Source organism: Hemicordylus capensis, chromosome 1 (assembly GCF_027244095.1).
Source record: "Hemicordylus capensis ecotype Gifberg chromosome 1, rHemCap1.1.pri, whole genome shotgun sequence".
NCBI classification, from domain to species: domain Eukaryota; kingdom Metazoa; phylum Chordata; class Lepidosauria; order Squamata; family Cordylidae; genus Hemicordylus; species Hemicordylus capensis.
In genome coordinates this window covers 144,903,520-144,924,287 of record NC_069657.1, presented here as the reverse complement: position 1 = coordinate 144,924,287, position 20,768 = coordinate 144,903,520, and the positions used below count along the sequence as shown (strand labels likewise).

Sequence of the window (20,768 nt, the reverse complement as noted above, 5' to 3'; positions counted from 1 at the left end):
TGGTAACTTCCAGTATAGATTACCCTATTGTGCTGTACCTGGGGCTGCCTCTGAAGCCCATCCACACTTCAGTTGGTACAGATTTGTATTGTGGATGGTGGCAGAAACTCCTTGGTATGCCAGTGTGACACCCATTCTGTGCCAATTACATTGGCTACCAGTTCACTGTTGAGTCGGATTGGAAGCGAAATTGCTCTAGTTAAATTCCAAAGGAGAAATTTAAATTCGAAGAAGAATGTCAGCGTTTTTCTCCAGGAAGAACATCAGAGAATGCTCTCAGGTGGTTTCTCCACATCTGCCCAATTCAAAGTGCTGATGTTAACCTTAAAACCCTACATATGTGCTGCAGCTGGGGTACTTGAAGAACACCTGGCTGCACCCATATGCATCTGCCTGGCGTGCTGTTTCCAACAACTACATTCCATGCTTCAGACCAGCTCTTGAACAATGCTTTAGTTTAGCTACAGCTTAGTCCAGGGGTGGGTTGGGGACAGGTGGAGAATAAGCAGGAGAACAGAAAAGTAGGCTGGACTTCTGTAGCGGCCAGTGAGGGCACTGCAGGAGGAACCTTACTAGTGTTTACTGGCATTACTGCCACACCTGCAAGGTGTGGTGAGCAGAGGCATGCCGCCTGGCAACCAGTGTTCTCTCTAATTTTTCTCATCTGTGTGCGGAATGAGTTTTGTTCTGGGCAGCAGTATCAAGGCAGTGCACATGCATGTATAATCAGAGTGGGGCCTTTCTGATTCAACCTGAGCGAGATCTAAAATTAACTGAGTGGACATCAAAATTTCTCTGAGCACATGTGTACATGTGCACCTAGGTGGCCAGATTTGGATTTAAAAAAGCCAAATTCTGGCTTACGGCCCATTTGACCCATGAGTATACCCTTTAGGTTCTGGCAACTCTGAAAATTTGTGCACACCTTAGAGGGAACACGGCCAGCAACCTGTGCAGTGGTGGGGCAGCTCCAAAGCTCACCTGGCCTCTGTGCATACTTGGAGGCCAGGTGAGTTTTAAAGTTGCCGGGTGTCGCACTGCAGCTCACCGCACCTTACAGGTGTAATGGTCATGCCAGTAAGCACTAATTTAGTTTTAGTAAATTATTGAAAACAAATCCCGCCCCCCCCGCCGCCACCGAGTGACACCCTCACTGGCCAACACTGCTGAACTGCATTGTTGTGCTAAAGAAGTAGAATACTTCATTAAATCCTTAATGTTTTTGGCTGTACTCCACTGCTTGATCTTTATGTGTTACAACCCTTCATTCTCAGTATTCTACACCTGCCTATTAAGATTAGCCTCACAAGCCCTACTCTCTGCCACAGCATGGTCACAGTTTTGTTAGTGGGGACGACAGGCAGGGCTTTCTCAGTGGCTGTAGCTCTGAAGTATCCCCTGCCACCACAGGGCTACCTATATGGCATGTTTTAAGAGGGCCTTGAAAACCCTCCTTTTTGGGGAGGCCTTTCCTGAGCCACTTAAAATGATCTGTTGGTTTTTAATGCTGTTGCTGTTGTTTTTAGGCACTGCTATGGTTCTGCTGATGCTGCATGGGTATATCAATAACTGGGTATTTATTAGACTACCCACATTTACCCAAATAGAAGATTACCCAGAATTTAAGATAACCCATTAAAAATGCAGGGTAAATATAGGTTAATGCTATTTAACCACAAGGAAGAGGACCCTAATTTAGATCTCCCTGTGCTGGATGGGGTTACACTCCCCCAGAAGGAGCAGGTGCGCAGCAGGGGGGTACTCCCAGACCCAGGCCTCACCCTGGTATCTCAGGTGGAGGCCATGGCCAGGAGTGCTTTCTATCAGCTTCGGCTGATTCGACAGCTGCGTCCATTCCTCGGAGAGGATGACCTCAAAACAGTGGTGCATCAGCTGGTAACCTCCCGGCTTGACTACTGCAATGCGCTCTATGTGAGGCTGCCTTTGTATGTAGTCCGGAAACTTCAGTTAGTTCAGAATGCGGCAGCCAGATTGGTCTCTGGGGCAACCCGGAGAGACCATATGATGCCTGTTTTGAAACACTTACACTGGCTGCCGATATGTTTCCAGGCAAAATACAAAGTGCTGATTATTACCTTTAAAGCCCTGAACGGCTTAGGTCTGAGTTATCTAAGACAGCGTCTTCTTTTACATGATCCCCACTGCACGTTAAGGTCATCTGAGGAGGTCCGTCTCCAGTTGCCACCAGTTCTTCTGGTGGCGATGCAGAGGTGGGCCTTCTCTGTAGCTGCTCCTGGGCTATGGAATGCACTCCTGGCAGAAATTCGTAATTTGAGATCATTGCTGTCATTCTAGAGAGCCCTTAAAACGTACTTATTTGGCCTGGCCTTCCAGAGTTTTAAATGATTAATTGTTTTAAACTGTTTTAAACTGTTGCCCTGTTTTCAGGGCTTTTAGCTGTTTTATTGGTTTTATTGCGTTTTAATAGTTTGATTTTAATTGTTATTAATTTTTTTTAATCATGTTGTGAACCGCCCTGAGCCATTTTGGAAGGGCGGTATACAAATCTAATAAATAAATAAATAATAAATAATTTAAGGACCACCCCCCATTTCTAACATCAAAGAACTTGGAGGAAAAAATTATTGGATTCAGGTACATACAGTAGTTTTCACAGTGATAAATGGCGTAGTTCAGAAGCTGGACACCCCCATTTTCTGCTTGTGTGGAATTTTTCTTTTTCTTTTTAAAGATAGGAGATGCCAACCATGATACTCTGTTAAGCAGCAGCTGGGTACTAGGGCTTTTCTTTCTACATCATTCAGCTAGGGCAGAGCCCCCATACCCAGCTGCCATTTAGCAGATGATACTGTCAGTGCCTCCTACCTCCTTGCACACAAGCTGATAATGGGAGTTTGTGCAACTCCTGAACTAGAATGGGACTCTTGTCATACCCTATTTATCATCATGCAAACTATTACTGTATGTTTTTGAATTGTTTTATTTCACATTGCCGTGTTGTAAGATGTCTTGTGAAGCTGTTGACAGGGAAAAAACAAAAAACCAAACCAAACCAGGAAGCACTCAATCAGAAAAGCAAAAATGGAGATATAGAGGCTATTCTCACAAGTGTGCAAAACCGGGCTAAGGGAGCCTAGGCCGGTTTTGCACGGTCATGAGAACCACCGGGCTAAAGGGCAATGTTGCTCATGAACCACCTTCTCCCTTACCCTTGTTTTTTTAATTGTGTGTCAGCCATGACAAGTGGTTGCAGCTGGCACATTTGAGGGGGGGCTCCTAATAATGCACCACGCACTCATATGGTGCATTGTTTGGGCTCTGCAGGGCATGGCACCATGCAGTGGTGCTTCCCTGAGCCTGATCCCTGGAGCAGCCAAGTGCGACGAGGCACGGGCAGCCTGCAAGAGAGTTGCCGCTCATCTGGGCTGGTGATCCGCTCACCCAGCAACATCCCTGTGATTGTCTGTGAGGAGAAAAGCACTTTTGGACTTCCTCCCCGCAAAAGGGGGTAACCTTTCTCACTGATCGGGAGAAGGGCTTCATAGTCTCGTAGTGTTGTGAAACATTTATTGAAGCCCAACACGTTTCAGTCTCAGAAGCCTTCTTCAGGGGCAATACATAACTTTTAAAAAAATTACAATTAAACCACCATTTCATATTTGAAACAATATAAAATGAAGCCAGTAACATATATCAAGTTCATGGCTATTTACACTTGTAGTATTTCAAAGAAACCTTGAACAAGTAGTACATTACCTTCTTACAAGTTTACACCATTACCAACTGGAGAAGCAAATTTATACTGTTGCCAGTGGACCCAGCTGTAATTCATTGATGGTAAAAACTTCAACTTAAAGGAATATACCACCCTTCATCTGAGCATAATCCGAAAGTTAAGGTCCTCAAGGTCCTCACTTAACCCCTGTGAAGCCAAAGGGTTCAGTTCCAAAATCCACCATGCTTCTCTCTTTAAGTAAAACATTATCATTGCCAACCATGTGTGATTTTTTCGATTGTCCAAAACTGTATATCTTTTTTCTCCAAAAAAATGAGCTACCAAGGGGGCACCCATTCTTAAACATTTCACACTGCTCAGATGTTTACCAATGTGTCTTTTCAATATTCTCGATGTCTTACCAACATGCATTATCTTACACGGGCACTGGATAGCATATATCACACCAGGGCATGTGGCGAAAGATTTCAATTTATAGCACTTATGAATGTAATGGTTCTCAGAGTTTTTAATTGTGCAGGTGTACTGACAATAAACACAGTGGCTGCAGGGGTGATGACCCAACGGATTGGAAGATCCTGGCAAAATGTGCGGTGTATCACACATACTGTCTATACTATATACTGTCTATACTCACATACTGTCTATACTCACTCCTGCCTGATATGTTTTTCCAATTTTTAGTTCTTTTAAAGGAAATAATTGGCTTTTCCTGACATCCTGATATATCATGTAAGATATGCCAATGTTGTTTAATTGTCTTTTGTAAATTATTGCTGATGTAGTTAAATGTTAAACTACAATGAACAGAATTTGAAGATCCCTTCTTATGAGTCTGCAAAAGTTTCTCCTTTGGAACTACTGTAGCTTTTCTCAAATGATTCTCCACAACTGGCTCAGGATAACTTCTCTCCAGAAACTGTTGTTTGGCCACCCTAGATTCATGTATAAATGATTGTTCAGTGGAACAACTATGTTTTATTCTCAAAAATTGTCCAAATGGTAAGTTTTCCCTAAGGGACTTAGAAGGAGAACTATCAAACCTCAGGTAAGTGTTCCTATCTGTAGGTTTCCTGTATAATGACATGTGCAAATAGCCACTTATATTCCTGAATAACCCCAAACATGAATTGGAACCTTTTGGTTCCACTTGAATTTCACTGCCAAAACCTCAGGTCAGAGAGTGGCATCATGTCATCTGAAGGCTGCTGCTGTGTAAAACCAGAGTTGAGGTAGGAAGCTGCTCCCTCTTTCCATCTCCAATTAAGAACATAAGAACAGCCCTGCTGGATCCATCTAGTCCAGCATCCTGTTTCACACAGTGGAATTGGCTGCCGTGGCTTTCCTTCATGCAAAGGAGGAAGCCTGTGCACTGCAGCCAGTTCCTTCCCCTTTGCAGTCTCCCAGACTGCCACACTTGTCTGGGAGCACAGCAGGGGGAAGAGGGGCAAACTGCAGGTCTGTTGTGCAAAGGCGGCCATTAACAATGCTGTTTGTCCCCAGCAGTTTCTTCAGAATAGATAAGACAGTGCTGTGTGCTAAAACTAGTGGCCAGCATTTCCAACCCTGGAACTTAACCCAGGTAAGTGAAGACTAGGAGCCCTGCTAGCTCAGGCTGTTGATTGTGAGGCTATTCACACGATGGGAGAAAATTGGGCTAGTGGAGGCTAGCCCAATTTCCTCCAATCGTGAGCCGAGCCTGGTGGGTCACCCGCTTAAGTAGTCTCCCTCTTAAGTAGCCCGGCACTTAAACTGGGTTTGCGGAGCGAGCGCTCTGCAAAACCAGTTTTTCTGATTGTGAGTTGCCACAGCGTGGCTCTGCACTGCAGCAACTCATGAGGAGACCCCCGGAGGGGAGACAAAAAGCTGCCTCCTGGCTCGGGGGTCTCTCCAGCATGCCCTGCGCGCTTGCGCAGGGCATGCTGGAACTTCCGGTGGCCAATTGGCCCCCGCTCCCACCAGCACCTGCTGGCTCTGTGACGGAGCTGGCAGTCATGTGGGTGGCTGGTTCAGCCGCCCAGAGCAGACAGCTGGGTTGTCTGTGGGGAGAGCAGGCTAAGCCCACTCTCCCTGCTAACCCTCTTCAGGTGGCTCCCACTGATCATGGGAACCACCTCTGTGTGTCCACTTCCCTCTGTTTTTGTAGGTCCTGGCAGGTGTCTGCTATGGAGTGCTGTGGCTAGAGGAGCTGTGTTCTATGAATGTGCCACTCTGCACAACACACTCTATAACCACTTACTCAAAGTGGTTTGAATAGGGCTTGCCCTGCCTCGTTCCCCATCATGGCCAATCTGTGGATGGCTGTGATGTAATGAGATTTTCTTTACTGCTGGCAACAAGGTGCCTTGTGGAAGTTCTCTCCTGATATCTGGGAGATCTTTTCTCATGCCAGCTCTCAGCAGCCACAATTGTCTGGGCAGTGAGTTACCAGAGCCGAACGTAGGCTCCACTCGTCTGTGGGGATCAGGGTAAGGGCTCTTCGCTACCCCAAACCACCCCCAGATGATGATGTGCAAGGCCTCATTAAGTTTTAATATGTGTTGAATACAGATGTCTGTATGTATGCACACATTTGTGTGAATGAGTTACATGCATTCATTTTTTAAATGTACCTGAGTTTAGGCCCCCTCAAATGCAGATGGACAGATGGAAAGTGAATAGGGCAGCATTAATTTCCAGAAGTATTTCAGGTGAGGGCAGGTCAGTGCCAGGAGTTGATGCTGGCTGGAAGCTGCTGAGGCCTTGGGGTCTTAGGGTGCATTGCTGATCCCTTACACCATCTCTGTGCCAATGTCCTTTATGTGGTGTAGGACTGCAGCCCTGGGCTACAAATGTAGGCATCTTTGCTTGGAAATCAATACCAACAAGTATGGTATTTACTTCTGACTAATATGGTTAGGATCAGGCAGCAACAGTAATGAATCCAGTCTCAAGAGATCAACGGAGTAGCCTACAACATGGCTGAATCACAGAGAGAGTTATATAAACAAGCAAAGTCCCATTCGTAGATCTGGCTGGCTGCTATTTGGGCCTTCTTTCTCAGAATGGTCTCCATCCACAGTCAGACCCCATCAACGTATATGTGATTTTGGGGCTTCTAGCCCCAATGTGCATCACTTTACACTAACTTACATTGGACTGCCTTTGCCATTTTAAAGTCCCCTCACCAGTGTTCCCTCTAACAGGAATTCCCAGATGTTGTTGACTACAACTCCCAGATGCCTCTGCTGCAATGTCTTTTGCTTGGGAATTATGGGAGTTGTAGTCAACAACATCTGGGGATCCCTGTTAGAGGGAACACTGCCCCTCACTTAGGTAGGAGATAGCCTTTTGGAGGTCTTCACAATTTATTGTTCTTAGTGAAAATTTGGTGTCATCAATAAACTTGGCCATATCCCTAGCTCCAGATCATTTATAAAGCACCAGTTCAAATACAGATCCTTGTGCTTTGCATATCCCTCCACTGGGAAAACTGCTGATTTATTCCTACTCTCTGCTTTCTTTTCTTTAAACAGCTACCAGCCCATAAGAGGACCTGACCTCTTATCCCGTGGCTGCTGAGTTTGTTCAGGAGCCTTTGGTAAGGGACTTTGTCAAAAGCTCATCTAGAGGCTACTGGGCAGTAACTCTTCACCATCTTCACCAGTTGCTGCTTCAGTTAGATTATGATAGAGTCCCTCTTGGTCTTAATTAAAGATCAAGGGTGTTGTGATTTAGATTATATTTAAAACTACAACAAATCCTGTTTGCACCAATACAAAATCTTGGATATTTTTCTGCCCTTGTGCAAGTACCCTGGAACTGGACTGGTGCAAGAGTCTGAGCCTATCCACTTTCCCCCCTGCACAATGCACCTTCATTTTAGATTGATACTAAAATGTGTAACTAAAAAACTGGATCTGGGAACAACAACAATAAAGGTAGACACTGTAAACGAGAGAGGCCATTATCCCGTGAGCTCCTCCAGAAATGGTGGCCTAGGGAATTACTGTGTATCCCTCAGGGTAAAGGAATAGTTTTTAAGGACTCTCATATCCTGGTGCACTCAAGAATCATTCTGACATTGAAGGTCGTTGGTTGTTTGGGTATTCCTCAGGTATGTCATTATCCTAGGGATTTTTTTGAACACAGAGCTGACATTATCTTTACATGACCAGACAAATAGCACTTGGTAGCCATCTGATTAGCTGGCAATGGCTTTAATAGGAAAGAGAAACCTGAAGGCCATCCACTCTCCAGAGCACTTGTGGGCACTTGTGCACATTTCTGATGTGTAAGACTTGTAACAGAAACATACTGGACTAATGGCCTCCATTCCATAGTTTTCTCACCTCTGCTCTACTTGGTTTGAGAAGCGGACAGGGTGACTTGACTTAGGAAATGCCTCGATGCTACACGTGGATAATGAGATGCAAAGAACTGTGGAGTAGGGATGTGGAGTAGCAAGCCAGCTCGGCTTGAAGGCTCACCCTCGAGCTGACCAGGGATGGTACAATGGCGAGTTGAGCCAATCCCCTGTCTCATGAGCCGACTTGATGGTATACTTGTAAAGGGGAATCCAGAAAGGATTCCCCCTTACAAATAAAGTGCTGTAGTGGTCGGGGGTGGGGGATTGAACATTTCTCTCTTTCTTTTTATCTTTTCCTGCTGCACAGCAGGAAGGAAGTAGCAGGGACTCCTTTCACCCTCCGGCTGGCCTCCCAAATGAGCAGCTGAGACCCATTTTGTGCTAGGGTGTGGAACCGAACCGGTTTGGAACCGAACCGGTTTGACTTTGAACTGGTTTGGTTTGACAATTTGGGGTCGAGATGAACCACCCCCTGTTCAGTTTGACTCTGGACTGTACCTCCCCTGGAGATTCAGGCAGTTTGTGGATCCCTTCTGGGGGCTCCTCCAAGGCAGCGGGGGCAGGGTGTGTGTGTCTGTGGAGGTACCCTATCTCCCCACCAGCTTCCATTATGCACCCATTGCCTGGTTTAGGCGGTCCTCAGCCCTTTCCAGGCATTTCCCCCAGTGTGGCAGATATTTTCAAGGCCACCACACATGTGCAAATGGTCCTTGCATGACTGGGTCATGGCCCAGGCTATGTAAGGGCCATTTGTGCATGTGTGGCGGCCTCTAAGGGCTGAAGACCACCCAAACTGGGCAATGGATGCATAACAGAGGCCAGTGGGGGGAGGAGGAACCTTGGTAGACCCCGCCAATGCTTCAGAGAAGCCCCCCTGGAGGGGGTAAGTAAAAAAAAATAACTTTTGGGTCCATGAGCCTCCCAGACTTAACCAAACGGGGGGGGGGGGGGTTAAGGGGGTACCAGACTGAACTGTCCCAGTCTGGTTTGGGTCCAGTTCAGACTCTAACTGAACCAGGCCAGCCAGTTCCATGAACTTCTCTACTCTGTGTATGCATGTGCAACAGCAGAGAGGCCCAAAATGGCAGGCAGTCATCCAAGGCTGTCATTTGGGAGGGCAGTGGGAGGGTGAAAGAGGTCCCACTACTGCTGCCATCCCCACCACTGTGGCCACTGCTGCCATCCTGCCTGCCAGTGGTGATTTTTAAAGGTAAACAGAAAGTTAGTGCCCCATCTACCCCCCACTGTAGCCTTTTACTTGTAAAGTGGAATCCTTTACAAGTATAGCCATTGTGCCCCTCAAGCCGGCTTGACAGCAGAACCAGACAGGACTGGGCTTGATAGAACCGGAGCCTGAGCTGCCCAGTCTGGATTCAAGCTGGACCTGGCCAGCCAGTTCCCTGCATGAGGGTGTTATGGCATTCCGGGAATCCTATAGTATCCTAAATTGTTCATCAAAATGAGCTAGAGTTCTATCTCTTCTACAATCATTCGTTCCCCTCACATATTCTTCTTTCTTTCCTTCTACCTGCACAGGGGGGAAAACAACAACTATATTCGACAAAATGATCAACGAAAACCAAACAACCGAATTCATCTTGCAGGGCTTGACAGACTGTCCAGAATTACAGCTTCCACTCTTCCTGCTGTTCCTAGTGATATATATTGTAACCCTTGTGGGGAATCTGGGCATGATTGTGCTCATCAGGATGGATCTCCGACTCCACACTCCCATGTACTTCTTCCTAGGTAATCTGGCCTTCCTCGATATTTATTACTCATCGGTCATCACCACCCAAACTTTAGTGGCCTTTTGGGAAACAAATAAAACCATTTCTTTTCTGGGCTGTGCTCTACAGATGTTTTTCTTCATTGGTTTGGGGAATACAGAGTGTTATTTCCTTGCTGCGATGGCATGTGACCGATATGTGGCCATCTGCAACCCACTGCTCTACAAAAGTACCATGTCACCCAATCTGTGTGTTTTGTTGGTGATTGTATCATACATTGGGGGATTTCTGAATTCTTCAGTGCACACCTGTCTTACTTTTCAAATGTCTTTCTGTCATTCTCATGTCATCCAGCATTATTTCTGTGATCTCCCACCACTGCTCAAGTTCTCCTGCTCTGACACCTATATCAGTGAGATCTGGATTTTTTTTCTTTGTCTGTGCTAATGAAATAACCACAATTCTTGCAGTCATCGTGTCTTATACATACATCTTTGTCACAATCTTGAAAATCCAGTCCCCTGAAGGTAGGCGGAAGGCTTTTTCAACTTGCACATCCCACCTGACAGCCGTCATCATTTTCTATTCAACAGTGATATTTACATACTTGAAGCCTCAGTCCAGCTACACTCTTGGTCAAGACCAGGTGGCCTCAGTGGTAACGATGGTAATCCCCATGTTGAATCCCCTGATCTACAGCCTGCGGAATAAGGAGGTGAAGGGAGCTATAAAGAGGTTTATTGGAAAGACCATCTTGTCCTAAAAAATAAAATAAAATGTGTAGGCTGTTGATCACTGGTCACGGTGGTGGACAAGGTGACGACCTCCCTCCATGAAGGATCTGTTTGTAGCATAGGGAAGTGAAGAATGCCTTAGAGAAGATGAATGCAAAGAAAATGCTTTGCCAGAGGTGAAAGAATGGATTGGTTAGACCCACTCTACATTTGTGGTTGAACTATCAAACAACTGTAATGCTTACAATCCAGATCAAACAATCACTCACTTGTACCCACATACTCCATTTTAAGCAATGAAAACAACAATCTAAAATGGTTTACTCAGGCACCGTGGGTAGAAGCATGCATGTGCTTTTTTTTTAGAAGTTAGAAAACCGCATTAATTGTAATGAATTTCAGATGTGCTGATTGCAGCAATCAGTAAACATGATACTGTTAGCTTCAGCACTATTCTGCAAGCACAGATCTGTTATTACATTTGAGTATTATATCAATGAAAGGAAAGGCCTACAGGAAGTAGCATTATAAAATTTTGTATTCAGACTTACCATCCTAGCACATGTAAGTATATCACCCCAATGTGCATGGTCCCTTAAATATAGGAAGAGGGAACATTTTGAGCTGTACATGTGCAGTTATGTTTCCTTTTGGGGGGAAAGTTCTTTTCACTTTTGCACACTTGCAGCTAGGGGTGTGTGAACTGGCTCGAAATTGAGCCAGTTCCCACTTGAACTGGTTCAGTTAGAAGGCTGGACCTCACACTGAACCGGGTCTGATTCAGTCCGAGGTAGAGCCAAACTGCTTGGACCTGTTCAAAGGTAGCAGGGGACTTCCCTAAGTGTAGCCCTTAGTAAATGGAGGTATTCACGGCAGCTGTGGTGGCTGCAGGTGGTGCTGTGGCAGCCACAAGGGGTGCTCCGGAGGCTCCCCTATCCCTGCTGGCCTCCTCCTTGTGTCTCCCAGGAAGTTTTTGCCCAGTTTGGGTCCTTTTCAGGCCCATTTCAGGCCATCTCCAGGCCCTGCATCAGGGTGGAGGCCATTTCTTTGTCCTCTGCCATTTGCAAAAGGGCAAAAGCTGGCCCCGGAGACTTGTGGGGAGGTTGATGGGCATAGGGGGAGCCACTGCATCACCCCCCATGGCTTCTGCAGCACCCCACCTGCAGCCGCCACATCCACTGTATGTTCCATTTACTAATGACTACACTTAGGGAAGACCCGCCAGCACTGCCTTCAAACAAGGCCCTAACCCACTCAAATTCTAGCAGAGTCAGCCCCCAGTCTGGGTGTGTGTGAACTGAAACTGAACTGGTTCGGTCCGGTTCAAATCTGGCTCAGATTCGAATCAAACCGGAAACACAAGGTTTGTGCTCATCTCTACTTGCAGCTGTCAAGTGCAGGCCTGAGTTGGAAGGAGCTATCTGAACTGTAGCACCAAGTTGTTCAGGGTTTTTCTTTTTTTGCATGAAACCATTGTGTTATTTCACGGAAGAAGACGAGGAGTTGCGTCTTTGTATTACCAGCATAGAGGCTGTGGACAAAGAATAGGTATTAACTTCAAGGACTATTGCCTTTATTATTACAGAGTATTTGAAGAGGAAGAGTGCTGCAGCAGTGAAACATTCAGGGTTTGAGGGGAAAATGCATTTGTATTTGTTTTGTTTGTATTTGTGAGATAATTTGGGATTAATATAGTTTTATAAGTATTGATGATATAGGTGAGAATGGTTTTTCTTGATTTCCTTTGAATTTTTTTCAGTGGTTTCCCCTGGGGTGTAATTCCTAGCATGAGACCGGGGTTGGGGTGGGGGAGGTGATGCAAGTACACTTCTGGCAGTGAGAGTGTGCTCAGATTTTACTATCTCTGTTATCAAAGCCATTTTTTCAGGCACATAGTTTGTTCCTTGGAAAAGAGCCTTTTCTTTTGTATCCTAAAGATACAGTGATTACATTAATATCATATCATTATCAAAACCATAATCATCCTATTCATATTCATAAAAGTACACACATTACAACCCTATTCACACATTATGTTCAGAGAATGAGTGTACAGTGTATGCTTACAAGTGTACGAATCTGTATTCATATACAGTTATTCATGTTATGTTCAACACATGTACAGTAGTACACTTTCTGACATTCCTTGCATCTGAGCGAGCCTATACCCAGATTCACTTTTAAAATGAATTCACTATTTAAAATGTATGACTGTTTTTATTCCCATAAAAATGTATATATGTATGCAAAGATCTTGTACACATGTATGATATGATGCTTGTATTACTTATGTAGATACATTTTAATTAATGTTGTAAACCACATCAGTTTTTATGGACAAAAGCTGTTGCACAAATGCAATAAATGAATAAAAGTGAATGTGTGTGTATAAATATAATACAGATTGTATAAAAGTGAAAACAGTCTAGATGGTTATGTTTTATCCTAGAAATTCTTCTTCTTCTAGTTGATAAATAATCACCTTTCAGTGAAGTTATCTGTTGCTGCTCCTTCATTCAGTTTCCTGTAATAAGTATGTTTAGTCATCAAAGCTATTGTCCTAATCTGGTTAAACCAGTCCTATACAGAAGACAGTTCTTCCATATATCAATGCCACCAAGGAAAAGCAGGTGGAAAAGGAATTATAAAAGACAATCTTCCTGCAGCATAGCACTTTCACTGGAAAGAAACTCTTCTTTCCCACCCGCTGCCATATCAAACCTTTTGAGGACTTCTCTTTTTAAAAACCTCAGCTTTCCCCCAATTCAATTCATCAGCCTCCCCCCATTTTCTGCCCAGCCATTTTCTTCCAACTGCCTTAGCAGCTTTAAAACAAGGAAGGATCAGAGTAACTGGAAGGATTGGGGCTGTGGTATGCAGAATCCTTCAAAAGAACACAGAAGCCCCATGAGGACCTGAGAAGTAGCTGTGAATCCAGAGAGTGAAGCGTAGTTGCTTTCAAGGGGAAATATTTTTTGCTATCTCCAAACAAAAAAACAAACACGTTGTTCTAGTAAGAACTAATCTGCCTACTTTCCTTTCACTATTCCTACAATTTGACTAAATTTGGGCCAAATTGGTCAGGCAGTTCACAAGTTAGCTCACTTGCACATCACCACAAATGATGCATTTGAGGTGTCCCTACAACTGTACCAAATTTGGTCCAGTTCAGTTCCCACTTGCACCCTAGCTCCAGATCATTTATGAAGCATCAGTCCCAATACAGATCCTTGTGCTTTGCAAATTTCTCCACTGAGAAAACTGTCCATTTATTCCTACTTTCTGCTTTCTTTTCTTGAACTAGCTACTTGTCCATAAGAGGATCTGACCTTTTATCCCATTCCCATGCCTGCTGAGTTTGTTCAGGAGCCTTTGGTGAGGGATCTGTCAAAAGTTTTTTAAGAGCCCAATTGTACAATACCCTCCCAGATGTAGCATTTAGTGCTGATTTTCAAGAACCAGTGAATTGCATTATAGTTTATATATTTCTGAGACAGTTGTAGTATATTCTACATTATAGTAGAGTTTCAGAAACATCATTGTGATATGCTACAGTATATATCTTAGAAATTGTACACAGAATCCTGGGAAGTGTAGTCCTTTCCAGCATTTTCCCCTTAGAACTCTGTAGGTAAGGAATAGGAGGGACTAACAACTACCATGTGTGGTAGGATGGTGCCATTTTGCCCAGCATGAGGCTCTCACACAATCACTTCCCCTTCCTCCTGATTGATTAAGTGCCATCAAGTTGGTGTCGACTAGGGGTGTGCAATTCGGGTTTTTGGGTGATTCGGCTTGGACCCGAACTGAATCACCCCTGTTCTGTTTTGTGCCCGAATCTGGGTCACCCAAATCACCCTTGATTCGGTTCGGATTTGGATTTAATCTGAATCTGAATCTGAATAGATTTGGGGGGTAAAAAGGGGCCCAGGGGCAAAATTTTGGGGTGGGGTGGGAGTGCCCAATGGGTAGAGTCTACCACCCCAATTTTAGGGGGATTGGGCAAAGTACTGATTTTTGGTGAATTTTTGAAGTTTTAGTGACTTTGGGGCAGTTTGGGGGCATAGCATGGGATCTGGGCAAAAGGAGTGGGGTGGGGTGGTAGTGCCTAATGGGTGCAGGCTACCACCCCAATTTCAGGGGGATTGGGCAAAGGGCTGATTTTTGGTAAATTTCTGAAATTTTCATGTCTTTGGGGCAGATTGGGGCAGAAAGTGGGGCCTGGGGCAGAATAGTGGGGTGGGGTGGTAGTGGCTAATGGGTGGAGGCTACCACCCCAATTTCAGGGGGTTTGGACAAAGGGCTGATTTTTTGAGAATTTTTGTAGTGACTTTGGGGCAGTTTGGGGGCAGAAAGTGGATCTGCCCCAAAAGAGTGGGGTGGGGTGGTGGTGCCTAATGGGTGGAGGCTACCATCACAATTTCAGGGGGATTGGGCAGAGGGCTGATTTTTTGGAAATATTTGAAGTTCTAGTGACTTTGGGGCAGTTTGGGGGCAGAAAGTGGATCTGCCCCAAAAGAATGGGGTGGGGTGGTAGTGCCTAATGGGTGGAGGCTACCATCAGAATTTCAGGGGGATTGGGCAGAGGGCTGATTTTTTGAGAATTTTTGAAGTTCTAGTGACTTTGGGGCAGATTGGGGGCAGAAAGTGGATCTGCCCCAAAGGAGTGGGGTGGGCTGGTAGATAGTGCCTAATGGGTGGAGGCTACTACCCATCCCCAATTTAAGAGTGATTGGGCAGAGGGGTGAATTTTGGTGAATTTATTTTTATGAGTTTTGTCTTCATAAGGTGAAGTGTGCTAAATTGATTACGTCCTCATATTATTCATTGTAATTGAGGTGTGAAAAAGTGAAAGTGGGGTCATGAGAGTTGTCTAACTGAAAAAAATCTCATTTGCTATCATAGAATGAGAATTCACACCTCAGAAAAAACTTCTGAGGTTGTGAATTCTCATTGTATCATAGCAAATGAGATTTTTTTTCAATTAGACAACTCTCATGACCCCACTTTCACTTTTTCACACTCTCTATTACTATGAATAATATGAGGACGTAATCAATTTAGCACACTTCACCTTATGAAGACAAACCTCATAAAAATAAATTCACCAAAATTCACCCCTCTGCCCAATCACTCTTAAATTGGGGATGGGTGTTAGCCTCCACCCATTAGGCACTATCTACCAGCCCACCCCACTCCTTTGGGGCAGATCCACTTTCTGCCCCCAATCTGCCCCAAAGACACCCAAACTTCAAATATTCCCAAAAAATCAGCCCTCTGCCCAAACCCCCTGAAATTGGGGTGGTAGCCTCCACCCATTAGGCACTACCACCCCACCCCACTATACTGCCCCAGGCCCCACTTTCTGCCCCAATCTGCCCCAAAGACATGAAAATTTCAGAAATTTACCAAAAATCAGCCCTTTGCCCAATCCCCCTGAAATTGGGGTGGTAGCCTGCACCCATTAGGCACTACCACCCCACCCCACTCCTTTTGCCCAGATCCCATGCTATGCCCCCGAACTGCCCCAAAGTCACTAAAACTTCCAAAAATTGCCAAAAATCAACCATGAACCGAATCACCCGAATTTTTCGGGTCCGAAATTCGGGTGATTCGGCTCGTGCCCAAAAAATATCGGGGGACATTGGGGGTGATTCGGTTCGGCCCTGAATCACCCGAAATTGTTCGTTTCGGGCACAGATCGTTCTGTGCCTGAAATTTTTTGCACATCCCTAGTGTCGACTCTTAGCGACCACATAGATAGATTATCTCCAGGATGATCTATCTTCAATTTGGCCTTTAAGGTCTCACAGTGGTGCATTTATTGCCGTCGTAATCGAGTCCATCCACCTTGCTGCTGGTCGTCCTCTTCTTCTCTTTCCTTGAACTTTTCTCAGCATTATGCACTTCTCAAGGGGGGTTAGTTTGCACATAATTTGTCTGAAGTATGATAGCTTGAGCCTGGTCATTTGTGCCTCGAGTGAAAATTTTGGAATCATTTATTCTATGATCCATTTGTTTGTTTTCCTGGCTGTCCATGATATCCTCAAAAGTCTTCACCAGCACCAAAGTTCAAAAGCGTCAATACTTTTTCTATCTTGCTTCTTCAAAGTCCAGCTTTTGCATCCATAGAGGGTCATGGGAAAAACCATTGTCTGAGCAATTCTAATCTTTGTAGGTATAAACACGTCATGGCATCTAAATATCCTTTCCAAGGCCTTCATTGCAACCATACCAAGTGATAGTCCGTGGCATATTTCTTGACTTCTGGATCCTTTACTGTTGATGGTCAATCCTAAAAGGCAGAAGCTATTCACCACTTCAGTGTCTTCATTATAAATTATGACGCTGGTTGCTGTCATTAATTTAGTCTCATTTACATTTAGTCATAGTCCCATTTTTTCACTGTGCTCCTTCACCTTCATTACTAGAGCTTGCATATCATCCACATACTCAGATATAAGAGTGGTGTCATCAGCATAGCAGAGGTTATTGATGTTTCTTCCTCCAACTGGAGGGGGGCATGAGGACAGCTGGTGGGGGTAGGGGGAACCTCCATGGACACCCCCCCCACGGCCTCCAGGAACTCCCCCAAGGGGAGTAAGGTTAAATTTTTTTTTTAAACTAAAAGAAGTTTGCAACCCCTCCCGGACCAAACCTAACTGGGGAGGGGGTCGAGGAGGGTGCTGGACGGACCTGGCCCAGCTGGGTTCGAGGCCGGTCCAGATTAGAACCAAACTGGGCCAGCCGGTTCTGTACACATCCCTCTGCTGGACCCGCGAATAGCGAGGTCCTCCTGTATATAAATATCATAAATATTTAAAAAATGCTGGGAGATTCAGGACAGACAAAAGGAAGTACTTATTTACACAACACATAGTTAAACTATTGAATTCTCTACTGCCAGATGTGGTGATGGCCACCAATATAGACAGTTTTAAAAAGGGGGTTAGACACATTCATGAAGGATAGGGCTATCAATGGCTATTTGCTTGTGTAGCTGTATATTTCCATCTGGAGCAGAGGGGACATGCCCTTTCACACTAGGTGGTAGGGAACTCCAGCTGGAGGTGGCACTGCCCTCTCCCTCACATAAGGGTTGCAGAATAGCCATGTACAGTTCTAACACATGTGCTGACAGTGTTGTGCAAGAGGGCAGTACTGAATAATAGAAGTCATATGTGACATGCAATTGTGCAAGAAGTCAATGTACAGTCATACACAGTACTGTACATTGTACAGTACTTTACCTCTTGCACAGTACTGTTGCTGCGTTTATTATGAGCTCTGCAGCAGCATGGGTAGTTTTGCAACACAGGAACATAGGAAACTGCCATATACTAGTCAGACCATTGATCTATCTAGCTCAGTGTTGTCTACCCAGACTGACAGCAGCTTCTCCAAGGTTGCAGGCAGGAATCTCTCTCAGCCCTATCTTGGAGACGCCAGGGAGGGAACTTGAAATCTTCTGCTCTTCCCAGAGTGGCTCCATCCCCTGAGGGGAATATCCTACAGTGTTCATACATCAAGTCTCCCATTCATAAGCAACCAGGGTGGACCCTGCTTAGCTAAGGGGACAAGTCATGATTGCTACCACAAGACCAGTTCTCCTCTCAACACCCATGTCATGTTGTAAGACTAAATAATAACTACTACTACAACGACAATGCTTCATTCTATATTATGTTTTATTTATAAGATGCTCTGAGTTTTAATGAAGAACAGTCTTTAAATCTATTAATTATTGTATGTATTTAAGATGTTTTGTTTCATTTTTTGATATATATTGTAAGCTACCTTGATTTGTTTTAATGAATGGTAACATACACATTTTTTACACACACACACACACACACACACACACACACACACACACACACACACTCCAACATCCAGTCTAGTTAGTCATGATTAAGCATCACTGAAATCCATCAACCAAGTTAGTAATGACTAACTTGAATTCCATTGATTTCAATCAGGTATGACTAACTTAGTATGAATGTTGCCCCAAAGTTTTCAGACCCTTTCTTAATAATATTTAGCATGGAATTTCCTTTCCCTTCAGCTGTCACACACTGAACTGATATTTTCCTTGAGCTACCCACTACAATCCAGTGATCTCTTTCCTAGTTAGTTACTGACAGTTAAGTCCGCCATCAGTGTTTATATGACATTTCAACTCTCCCATTATGTACATCGCTTGAACCTCATTTGCCACTTTGCTGCCCATACACAGTTTGAAGATATACTTTTGGAACTTTTTTCAGCCTACTTGGGTTTTGGGGAAAAGTTGGTGATATGCACAAACTTTTCCTCATTTCTCATCTCTAATTCTAGATCATTTGTGAACAGCAGTACTCCCAATACAGATCATTGAGAGGGGCACTTCTTACTTACTTCCATTGTGAGTACCATCTGTTTAGCCCTTTCTCATGTGCTTCATTTGCCTCAACCAATTACTAAGCCATAAAAGGACTCATCCTATGATTGCTAAGTTTAGGAGTCTTTGATAAGCGACTTGGTCAAAGGCTTTTTTGTAGCTCAAATATATTTGAAATAACAATAGGTGGAAGGAAAATAGCCTGTAACACTGGTTCCCTTCCCAAATGGCCTCTAGCACTGATTCCCAAAATTCTAGCAGGATCTAATGTGAATTAGCACATTCACATTCACTTGTTCCCAAATAGCCTCTAACACTGATTCCCCAATGTTTGTTTGAGAACTCACACAGCTTCTTGAACAAGTGGACAAATGTTAAGGTTAATTTCTAATCCTATTCGTAAACTTTTTAAAAAAATCTGATTTGCAAAAATCCAAATAAAAATTTCTTAGGGGAAAGCAAGATAACACTTTTAAAAGTAGCCTTATGAACAATAAGTAGTCTTTTTTAAATCAATCAATCAATCAGTCATTAAGACTCAAAAGAATTTCTGAAGAATTTTCAGCCAATAAGTTACTGAGAATCTTTTTTGGTATTGAGAAAAGTTTCATTTGCCAGATGATGTAGCAAAGTTGGAAACTAAATTTGAAAAGTCCTCAGAGATTCATGCCTCAAGATGTAATTTTCAGCAAGTGATTATATATACCCTCTGGAGTAGCAACAGTTTTTTTTGTCTATATTTCTGCCAGTATTTTGTTCTCCAGATAGTAATAGTCTTAATTTTCATAAATCCCTTGCAGTATATAAGATACAACATACATAGCAGGATACTTTTTATTGAATAGCATTTTTTTTAAAGCCTTAATGTGTTAAACCTTAAAGCCTTCAAATTTTCTCATCAGGTATGACTCTTTCTTATAATATATAATATGCGCCTGGTGGCGCAGTGGTAAAACTGCTGCCCTGTAACCAGAAGGTTACAAGTTCAATCCTGACCAGGGGCTCAAGGTTGACTCAGCCTTCCATCCTTCTGAGGTCGGTAAAATGAGTACCCAGAATGTTGGGGGCAATATGCTAAATCATTGTAAACTGCTTAGAGAGCTCCGGCTATAAAGCGGTATATAAATGTAAGTGCTATTGCTATTGCTATTGCTATTGCTATAATATGCATCTAATAGGCTAGAGACCTGGGGTCATATACCACCTCCACCATGGTGACTTTGGACAGGTTATCTCTATTTGCAGAAAGGGGGATGTTAGTAAGAAATGTTAGTAGAAATGAATGAAATAAGGGTTGTAAAGCATTACACACAAAATGTTATATAAACGTTATATAAATAGTATAATAAAAAAGTTTTAATACATAAAAGTTCACATGCAATAAATTTATAGCTATTTAATACTTCTGATTTCCAGGATACTGTGTAGCTAGGTTTGTTTGATGTAATAGGTGGAGCCCTTTCTCATGATCATGTGAGCAGGCTTGCTGGCGGTTGGTGGGAAGGCTGCAGAAGCCCGCCTTCCCCATAGATGATCCTGGTGCAGGGTCTGTGTGCCCAGCTCACACACCCAGATGTTTTGCTGCTGCCCCAAGCAGTGAGGAAGTGTGGAGGCCCCCACCCCCACCCCCCTACCTACAACACCGAACAAGTTCCTGGTGCATGGTGGGGTTCCCCTAGTGATGGGTGGGCGCCCGTCAGTGTTTCACCACTGGCTGAAAGCAGCTGGCGCTGACACATGGTCAATGGTCAATTCAGTGGGGTTAAGGGAGTACTTGCTCCCATAACCTCATTTCACAGCCTGGCTTCTTAGCCAGGTTTGCTGCCAAGGCACCGATGGGAGCCTAGAGGCTCCTGGT

General features: G+C 44.2%; 1 pseudogene; it reads left to right on the top strand.

Moving 5' to 3' along the window:
• Positions 1-4,471: 4,471 nt before the first annotated feature.
• Positions 4,472-12,936, top strand: LOC128327651 (olfactory receptor 5B12-like; annotated as a pseudogene).
• The last annotated feature ends 7,832 nt before the right edge of the window (positions 12,937-20,768 follow it).